At 41.6% G+C, this 8,638-nt stretch overlaps 1 protein-coding gene across 2 annotated transcripts in view; it reads right to left on the bottom strand.

The window, feature by feature from the left end:
* Positions 1-3,383: 3,383 nt before the first annotated feature.
* ERI1 (exoribonuclease 1) overlaps positions 3,384-8,638 on the bottom strand; it is a 46,314-nt gene continuing 41,059 nt past the window's right edge. Inside the window, exons 8-9 of one of the 2 annotated variants that reach the window (XR_013352861.1) lie at positions 6,738-6,801; positions 3,394-3,502 (exon numbers count right to left, since the gene is read on the bottom strand). The gene's annotated coding sequence lies outside the window, so the exon portion shown is untranslated. Of the gene's footprint in view, positions 3,503-6,737; positions 6,802-8,638 lie in introns of both variants that reach the window. The other variant, XR_013352860.1, reaches the window with a different exon arrangement.

The raw sequence follows: 8,638 nt of genomic DNA, 5'->3' as shown, positions 1-8,638 counted from the left end.
AAAATATGGCACTAAAACATGATTTATCTTGATGACAGATGAGTTTTTTGTTTTTGTTTTGAGTCCCCTTTAATTTTGTCCTCAAGGCCTCACCCACTTCAGCTTATCCTGGTCCTGGACTGAGTCCAATAAAAACCAGAATCACAGATGATGGGCCCTGATCTCCAGGTGACATTTTTCCCACCTTTCCTTGTCTCCTCCACAGAGCAGCTATCCTCTGTGTCAGCCCCCCAAGTAAGGGACCACTGTGTGCACTCAAGTTCATAGCTGAGCTGCACAGGAGAAGAAAACAGTCTCCTCCACCCTCCTCCAAAGCTGCAGTTTTGCTGTATTTCTTTCTCCTTCTTAAAGGATACTTTTTATGCCATCAGCTGAGTAACTTGCCATGAGGGAAATTCCTATCTTTGACACCCTCCAATCAGTGTTGACGTGTAATTTTAATTATTGAATTCCTATCACTGTTTCTCTAAGGCAGTGGCTCTCAATCTTCAAAAACAAATCCCTATGTCCAGGCTGCTCCCCAGATCCATTAAATCAGTATTTCCAGAGGCAAGAGCCTGGCATTCATAATCGTTAAAGCCTCCTGGGTGATTCCAATGTGTGGGCAAGGTTGAGAATGACTGCTCTAGCAAAAGGGCTCACTTTTTATTTTCCTCCTTCAGATGGCTTTTCCTGTGGTCCATCCCAGAGACAGTATCAGTCAGGGCTCCAGGGTCTGAAGGAGCCGAGCCAGATTCCATTTCTGGCTTTCCCACGTACTAGCTTTGTGACCTTGGACAAGATACTTTTGTTTCCTCAACTATGCTATGGAGATAATAACAGAACCTACCACTTGGACTTATTTGAAGGAATCAAGCTGAGGCATCTGAAACACCCAGCACAGTGTCTGGTGCACATGTGCTTACATGCCCTCATGCACCCACACACTCGGTAGGAACTATTAGTTATGCATCCATCCTGCAGACAAAATGACAAGAAGCCCAGTGAATAAATCAAGGCAGAACTGCTCTGTTGGAAACCAGGGCTGGGAGGAGACTCAGACCCCACTCTCTTTGCCCGGTGTGTTGTGAACCCCTTGGGAATTCTGGGAAAGAATTCGAAGACCACCAGCATGGCATGTAATGACATTCTGAATCCAATTTTACTCTGTGTGGTGGCTTTTTCTGCCTCAGAACCACTCTGGCCCACTTCTTCTTCTTTTTTTTTTTTTTTTAGATTTTTTTTAAAAAATTATTTATTCATGAAAGAGAGAGGCAGAGACATAGGCAGAGGGGAAAAACAGGCTTCCTGTGGGGAGCCTGATGCAGGACTTGATCCCAGGACCCCGGGATCACCATCTGAGCCAAAGGCAGATGCTCAACCACTGAGCCACCCAGGTGCCCCTCTGGCCCATTTCTAATCTCATTTTCAGTGGCAGGCATCTGCTGACTGGGCTCTAGGGCTGCACTGTGGCCACAGGACTTAACAGAGCAGGGCTCCTTGGCCCAAGTAGCCTCGTGGCCTCAGCTTACTAGTGGAGTAAACAGCCACTAAGTGAGAGCACCAACCCTCCCAAAAGATGCTGCTCTAAATTTCCAGTCCCCTGGCTGGATGAATGTCTCTGTTTGGTTTTTATTTTTATTTATTTATTTATTTATTTATTTATTTATTTATTTATTTATTTATTTATTTATTTATTATACTCAGAGAAAGAGAGAGAGAGAGAGAGAGAGGCAGAGACATAGGCAGAGGGAGAAGCAGGCTCCATGCACCGGGAGCCCGACGTGGGATTCGATCCCGGGTCTCCAGGTCTCCCAGGTCTCGCGCCCTGAGCCAAAGGCAGGCGCTAAACCGCTGCGCCACCCAGGGTTCCCGTTTCTGGTTTTTAGGTGTGTGGTGGTGGCCGGAGGGTTGAACCTGTTTCCTGTGCAAGAGTAGAGGTGCCCTGTGCAGGAAGACCCTTAGGGCATCCTGGCTTGGCAAGGATGGCTCCCTTTGGGAAAGAGTAGCTTGCCAGTTTTTTCATTTGAGAGCAACTGTGCTCTATTTGTTTCTTAGAAGTGTTGATTGTTTCAACCCAACTGATCAAAAAATCCCAGCTCGGTTGAGAGACCTCGGCCAGCCTTGGGCTGATCCAGAGAGGGTGAAGCTGAAGTACAGATTGAGATCAGTGTAACTGAGGTTGGCTCTGCCTCAAAAATCATCAGTGCCACAAAATTGGCTATATTTCCTTTTCCCTTAGGGAGGCCCATCTGGGCCCTGCTTGTTCATGTGGCTCTCATTGCTACCTTTCATTTCTGCCAATCAAAATAGCATCTTTTTCTTTTTTTCATAAAGGAGTACTCCTCATACTAAGTTAATCACTGAATAAGCTACTCAACAGTAGGAGTGTTTTGTGTTTTCCTCCCCTGAGCCCATTTCCAGACTCGTTTGGGGAGAAAGTTGAGATAGTGTATATCTCAAGTGTATACACACTAGTGTATAGTGTGTATAAAGTATATGCTTTGATTATTCTTTAGAGAAGCTCTTTTACTTAAGACTTGTGATAGTTGGGCTCTTCAATTGCAAGTAACAGAAACCAACTTGTGGTGGCTTTGCCAGAGAGGGGAATTTATTAGAGTATAAAGGAATACCTCATAGAAGCAAAGACAGGAGGGTGACCAGGCTTCAGAAAGGAATGGGAAACGGAAAGCTCCAGAACACGTCTGCCATTTCTCATCTGTGAAGCTTTGCATGTATGCGGCTTTTCTCTCTCTGCTCACTGGCTTGTACTGCCTTTGTGTACAAGGAGAAATGCTGCTGTCGTCAGAGCACAGTGCTCATCACTTCCATGCAAAATGTGCCCAAAATGTCTCGTGGCTTTCAGTATTGATGCTCAAGAAAAAGAATGTGACTGGTCAGATTCTATCAGCTATGGTCAGTGGACAGATAGCCCAGGGGCTGTCTTCTCAACCAAGGCTCCCAGATCTGGCTGATGACTAGGGTCACTTGTGGGAGTTTATACATATATATAGACCCAGGCCCCACTTTAGAATCTGTAGGAGTAGGGCCTGGGACTCTGCATTAAAAATTCCTCAAGCAATTCTGATGATAAATTAGATTGAGAGCTACTGAGACAAAACTCTCTGATATCCATTAATCTTTCTACGAAGGTCTAATGAAAGACTGCCTCTTAAGCTATCTGCTGTTTGTTGGAGGCTATTACTCTAAGGCTAGAGTGAGCAATTCATTTTAGTGAGAATGTATGTGAGTGGGATGGGGAACTCCCTATCCTATAGAGCACTTGCTGTAGAACCAGTCTAGTGGAAATCTGAGAAGCCAGCTCAGAGTCAGATTTAATATCACTATTCTTAAAGGCTTCATGGTCAGGACTTTTAGACCAAAATTTTAAGAACAATTCTTACCAGGTGAAATCTGGCTCAGTGTTAGCCAAGCAGATGGCACAGGTACTCTGGTCAGTGTGAGAGTCCAGAACAGGTTTAAAAAATCTAGGTCTTCATGCTAGGGAAAAAACAAAACTCCACTGGGGGGAAAAAAAAACCACGTTAGAAAATTAATCTGGGTTTTGGTTCCCATGTATTTGTCTCTTACAACATGCTGTTTCTGCTGCTTGATAAACTATTACCTCTCCTTTTTAATGTCTATTGCTTTGTTCTTTAAGACTTAACTTGTGTTTCCACTTAGAGATGTCTTCTCTGACTCCTAGTCTATTCATCTTTGATTCTTCTCCTTTAATATCCTCTATGTACTGTGATCTTATCATGGATTGTAATAATGTTACTTCTCCAACATCTCCACCTGATGATGGGTAGTTGGCACTTCGGTGACTAAATCTATTTGTATGGGGGTTGGTATGACTGTCCTTCTACTGAACTGATGCAGTGACATGTTTGCTAATCTGGCCCCTGGCTTCCCTTCTGTCCCTCACATCCCCTTTATTTCAAACAGTCAGAGCCACCAATCTCAATGCCATTCTAGGTTCTGGGATCACTCATCCCTTAATCAGAAAATTAAGAAGCCCTAAACCTGTGGCCTTGCATCCAGGATGGCATGCTTGTTAGGACACCCTTTAGCACCGTGATGAGTTCTGAAGATGTTTTATTTGAGTTTTACTCTATGATACTCTAGCTAAATCAGCCACAATTCACTAGGCATGATTCAGGTATTAACTCATTTAGCTCCTACAAGCCTACAAAGAAAGCTTTATAGGGAAAACTGGGAGTACAAAGATGAATCTGCCTAGGCCACACCACCAGTGTCAGAACCAAGATCAAAACCCAGATCTGATCCCAAACCCTTGTGCTTTTAAACACCAGGCTGTACTTTAGGCCCCTTTTGAAACTTACTTCACATAATTAGCTATTTAGCTATGGTTAGAGTAGTTTACATAGTTAGCTATCTTTCCCTGTTTATGCCTTATTTTTTGAATTAGAATGAAATATTCAGTATTTGTTGGTTAAATATATACAATTATGGATAATACATCACTGATCTGAACTAAGTGGCCAACTTCCTATCAGTTATCAAGTACAAAATAATTTTCTAGAAGTATTTATCTGAAAGCTTCCAACAGAACGTGAGACTATGCTTATTTGCATCTCTTCTACTAAACATGGATGAGGAAAAGATTTCTCCACTATTGTCTATAAAACAACTGAACTCCAAGGAAGTCCTACTTCCAAGGTGCTTTTTGTTTTAGGTGTGGCCCCTACATGGTAGGGTCTGAGAACATGCAAGTGCTGTATGAGGACAGAGTGACGGGACCAGCCACAGCCCTTAGAATATTCATAATTGAGTCATCGGAGTCATACAAGCCAAGCCTGAAATTGGGCAGTTAGGGGAGAGCAGTACATACACAGGTCCCCCATACATACCATCCACATATCTGACAGCCCACACAGAACACATTCATCATTCGCCTTAATGGGGGGATTTTTAAGAAGACACAAGAGTTCTAGGGGATATCCAAAATAGGTTGCATTGTTAGTGAGGAAGAAGAAGGGAAATTTAAAATATTAGATTTTTGTACTTCCTCCTTGCTCAAGTATAGTTCAAAGGCTAGAAACCCAATGAGATGCACTTAGACATAAAGCACACTTGAAACTAGTATTGCACACCAGAAACTGTACGTTAACTGGAATATATATATATATATATTTTAATTTTTTATTTATTTATGATAGTCACAGAGAGAGGGAGAGAAAGAGAGACAGGCAGAGGGAGAAGCAGGCTCCATGCACCGGGAGCCCGACGTGGGATTCGATCCCGGGTCTCCAGGATCGCGCCCTGGGCCAAAGGCAGGCGCCAAACCGCTGCGCCACCCAGGGATCCCTGGAATATATATTTTTTAAAGATTTTATTTATTTTTGATAAAGGGAGAGAGAGAGAGTGTGTGTGTGTGTGTGTATGCGCACGCACAAGCTGGGGGAGGGGCAAAAAGGAGGGGAGAGAGAATCTCAAGCCGACTCCCTGTTGAGTACAGAGCCCGACTCTGGGCTCGATTGCACAACTCCTCAAGGATCCTTGAGTCAGATGCTCAACTGACTGAGCCCCCAGGCATCCCTAATTGGAATTTAAAGAAAAACTTTAAAAAAAAAAAAAGGAATAGAAGCAAAGCCCACCTATTCCAACAAATGAGATAAAATGTAGTTGGCAAGGAATCAATAGTCAAATCTTTTCTCTCCAGAGGCTACAGCAAACTAGTGCAGAGCCTTGGAGAGATAACAGATGCACTAGGCAGATATAAGAACCTATGCTTGGGAGCAATAGAGGGAAGGGCTGATTTCAAGCAAGCTCAGGTGTCACCTCCTGAAAGTATAACATTTTCCGCCAGCTTCATTAGCAAACTTTTCATTCTAGATGCAGAGGATAATCACATCTAGACTTCCTCCAAGGGCAGAAAGCCAAAGCACACTGCAATGTGACAAATGAAGCATCCCCATAAGCATAAAGAACAGGGAACTGGCTGCTTTGCCACAGATTTTGAATGTGAGTGATGAGCAGGTGACAGAAGTATAGGCTGGAGGGTAGAGAATGGGGGGGATAACCATATATTATATCTTAATGCATTAAATTTAAGATGCTGGTGACACATTCGTGAAATACCCGACAAGCTGGTAAAGAACTTCTGGAACTCAAAAGAGAGGTCAGGGCAATAGATTTTAGGAACTTTTTGCAGGGAGGTGATAAAATCTTGTGCGTCTCAGGGAGACAGTAAAGCAAGGTGAGGACCAAGGACACAAGCTTAAGGAAATATATACTGTCTGAGACATTCTGGTTATACAATCCCCAAGTTTTTCTTCTTCTTTGTATAGAGATTCCTCTCAGCCTTTAGAAATTCCTAATGCTTATCTTATTCTATTCCTTTCTACCTTGAGCAGAAGTAGTAAATTTTCTCCCCAAACCTGACAGTCAAATAGACCTCTGGAATAAATGCCTTTACTCAGCAAGGCCATAAAAAAATGTTGTAGTACAGTGCAGTGTTTGAACGGATTAATAACCCTTCTCAAGAATAAAGAACTATGGTATCTGAGACAGAAGATTCTTATTGCATTGATCTCTGTAATTTGAGCAAAGTCACTTATAAGAATGTTTTAAATTTTAAGTTGGAACTGTACTACACACTACACCTGATTTTTTAAAACTCTCCTCCTTTCTCTTCTCCCCAAACACTAACCAACAGAACACAGGTTGCCTGCATAAGGAATGCAGGATTTAACACCAATGGTAGGACTTAGGGTTTATTTATTATATTTTACCTGTCTTTCCTGAATTTCTTGAATCACCATCAAGTTAGTGTTTGTAGTTCCCACATTTTTCTCCCTATATACACAGAATGAACAAAAGTCTTGGTCATTGTTCCCTAAGGGGCCCCGTATGCATTTTAAGCAAGCTAGCAGAAGTACAGTGTAATCGCTCAAACACTCAACAGAGAAAGTGATTGGGTTTCAGCTGTCTGCACTGAAAACTGTTTCCTAACATTCCACCTAGTGTGTATGCAGTTTCAACACAGCTTGGGCCTGAATAAGCACTAGACTGAGGTGGGAAGAGCGCTAACCCAGGTGTTCTTGACATTATCTGATAAAGGGAACTCAAAAGGCTTGGTGTTGGCTGGTTGATGGATAAGCTCTATGACATTAATGAGGCAGAAGCAGGCTAGTTTGTTTTACACTCTCCTCCCCTACAAAAGATTAACCCAGTGTTCTCAGTGCTCACTAAGGAAGTCCTAAATAAGAACTTTTATCAAATGTGGACTCAAAAAAAAAAAAACAAAAAAAACCCCACAGTATCACTGATGGAAATGTTTTACAAACACACAGAAATAAGGGTAGAACTTTTCAATGCTCTGGACCAGATGCCTTCATAAGGGGTATATTTAACCCTATGAGGGGTACTTTAAAACCTTTCAAGGGGTCCTTGAGCAAGGATAATTTTAAAGGAATCTTCTTGCACATTTTTACCTTTCATACATAGCCTTCCCTCAAACTGAGCAGTCTGAAAAACAGAACACTGTATTCACAATATTCCTTCCATTCAAAGGCACACTGCTCACCTTCCCAACCTACACCAGATTGTACTGCCTGAGGCATTAAGGTCTAAGTACAGAGTGTTAGTCCTTGGGGCTTCCTGACTTTCCCTATTCTGTATTTCTGTTTAGGGAGATATAGAGATGGGTGTTTGGGGAATTATTAGAATGTGTTCAAAGTCTGGGTATGTGGAGCACCAGGGTGGCTCTGTGGTTGAGCATCTGCCTTTGGCTCTGGTCGTGATCCCAGGGTCCTGGAATTGAATCCCTCATCGGGCTCCCCGCAGGAAGCCTATCTTCTCCCTCTGCTTATGTCTCTGCCTCTGTGCCTCTCATGAATAAATAAATTTAAAAATCTTAAAAAAAAATCTGGATATGTGGTAAAATGGGATACAGCATAAGTAAGAAGGATTTTTATTTAACAAATTGGCCACTTTCTATCTTCAGATTCTTGCCAAGGAAGAACTAGATCCTTCTTGATGGAAGCCCTACCAGCAAAGCAGGAAGTACCTGTAAGAAACACTGAATGCTACAGATTGTCTCATAAGTAACTTTTCCTGCTATTTAAAATACTCTTTAGAATTATCACTGACTGGAAAACAAAGTACCCTTGAGCAGTCAAAACAAGAATAGTTTAGAGATGCTGATCATTTTAATTGTAACTTAAAATATCTTTCAGGATGAATAGAATTTTCATGATGCACTGAATAAGAACTGCAAACAAAACTTTTCATGATCATATCATGAAATACTCATTTCAAATAGTCAATCTCAATTTATTTAATCTCATGAGATGATTTATATTTCCTACCACCATTAAGAGAAAGTAAACTGGATTCTAGTTGCAACATCAGTTAGTTTTTAGCAGCCTATAGTATTTCATAGAAAAGTCTGATCCTATCTAATACATTTAATGTTGTATTTGATTCCTAATTCTACCAAAAGCCAAACACCTTCATTCAATATATGCACACAGCTTTATCGTAAGAATATCTTGCCACCCTACATGCTAGAAGTTATTATAAATAACTTGTAATTTTAGCTTATAGAGAACTGTGATTGTTACAAGTTAAATAATGAGAAGTAGTAAATTGATTTATCTTGTTTCTTAAATTATGTTAAATCTATGTAATT

The sequence above is a fragment of the Canis aureus genome, chromosome 15 (assembly GCF_053574225.1).
Source record: "Canis aureus isolate CA01 chromosome 15, VMU_Caureus_v.1.0, whole genome shotgun sequence".
Taxonomy (NCBI): domain Eukaryota; kingdom Metazoa; phylum Chordata; class Mammalia; order Carnivora; family Canidae; genus Canis; species Canis aureus.
The sequence above is the reverse complement of the archived record's forward strand: the minus strand, read 5'-3'. Positions and strand labels throughout refer to the sequence as shown.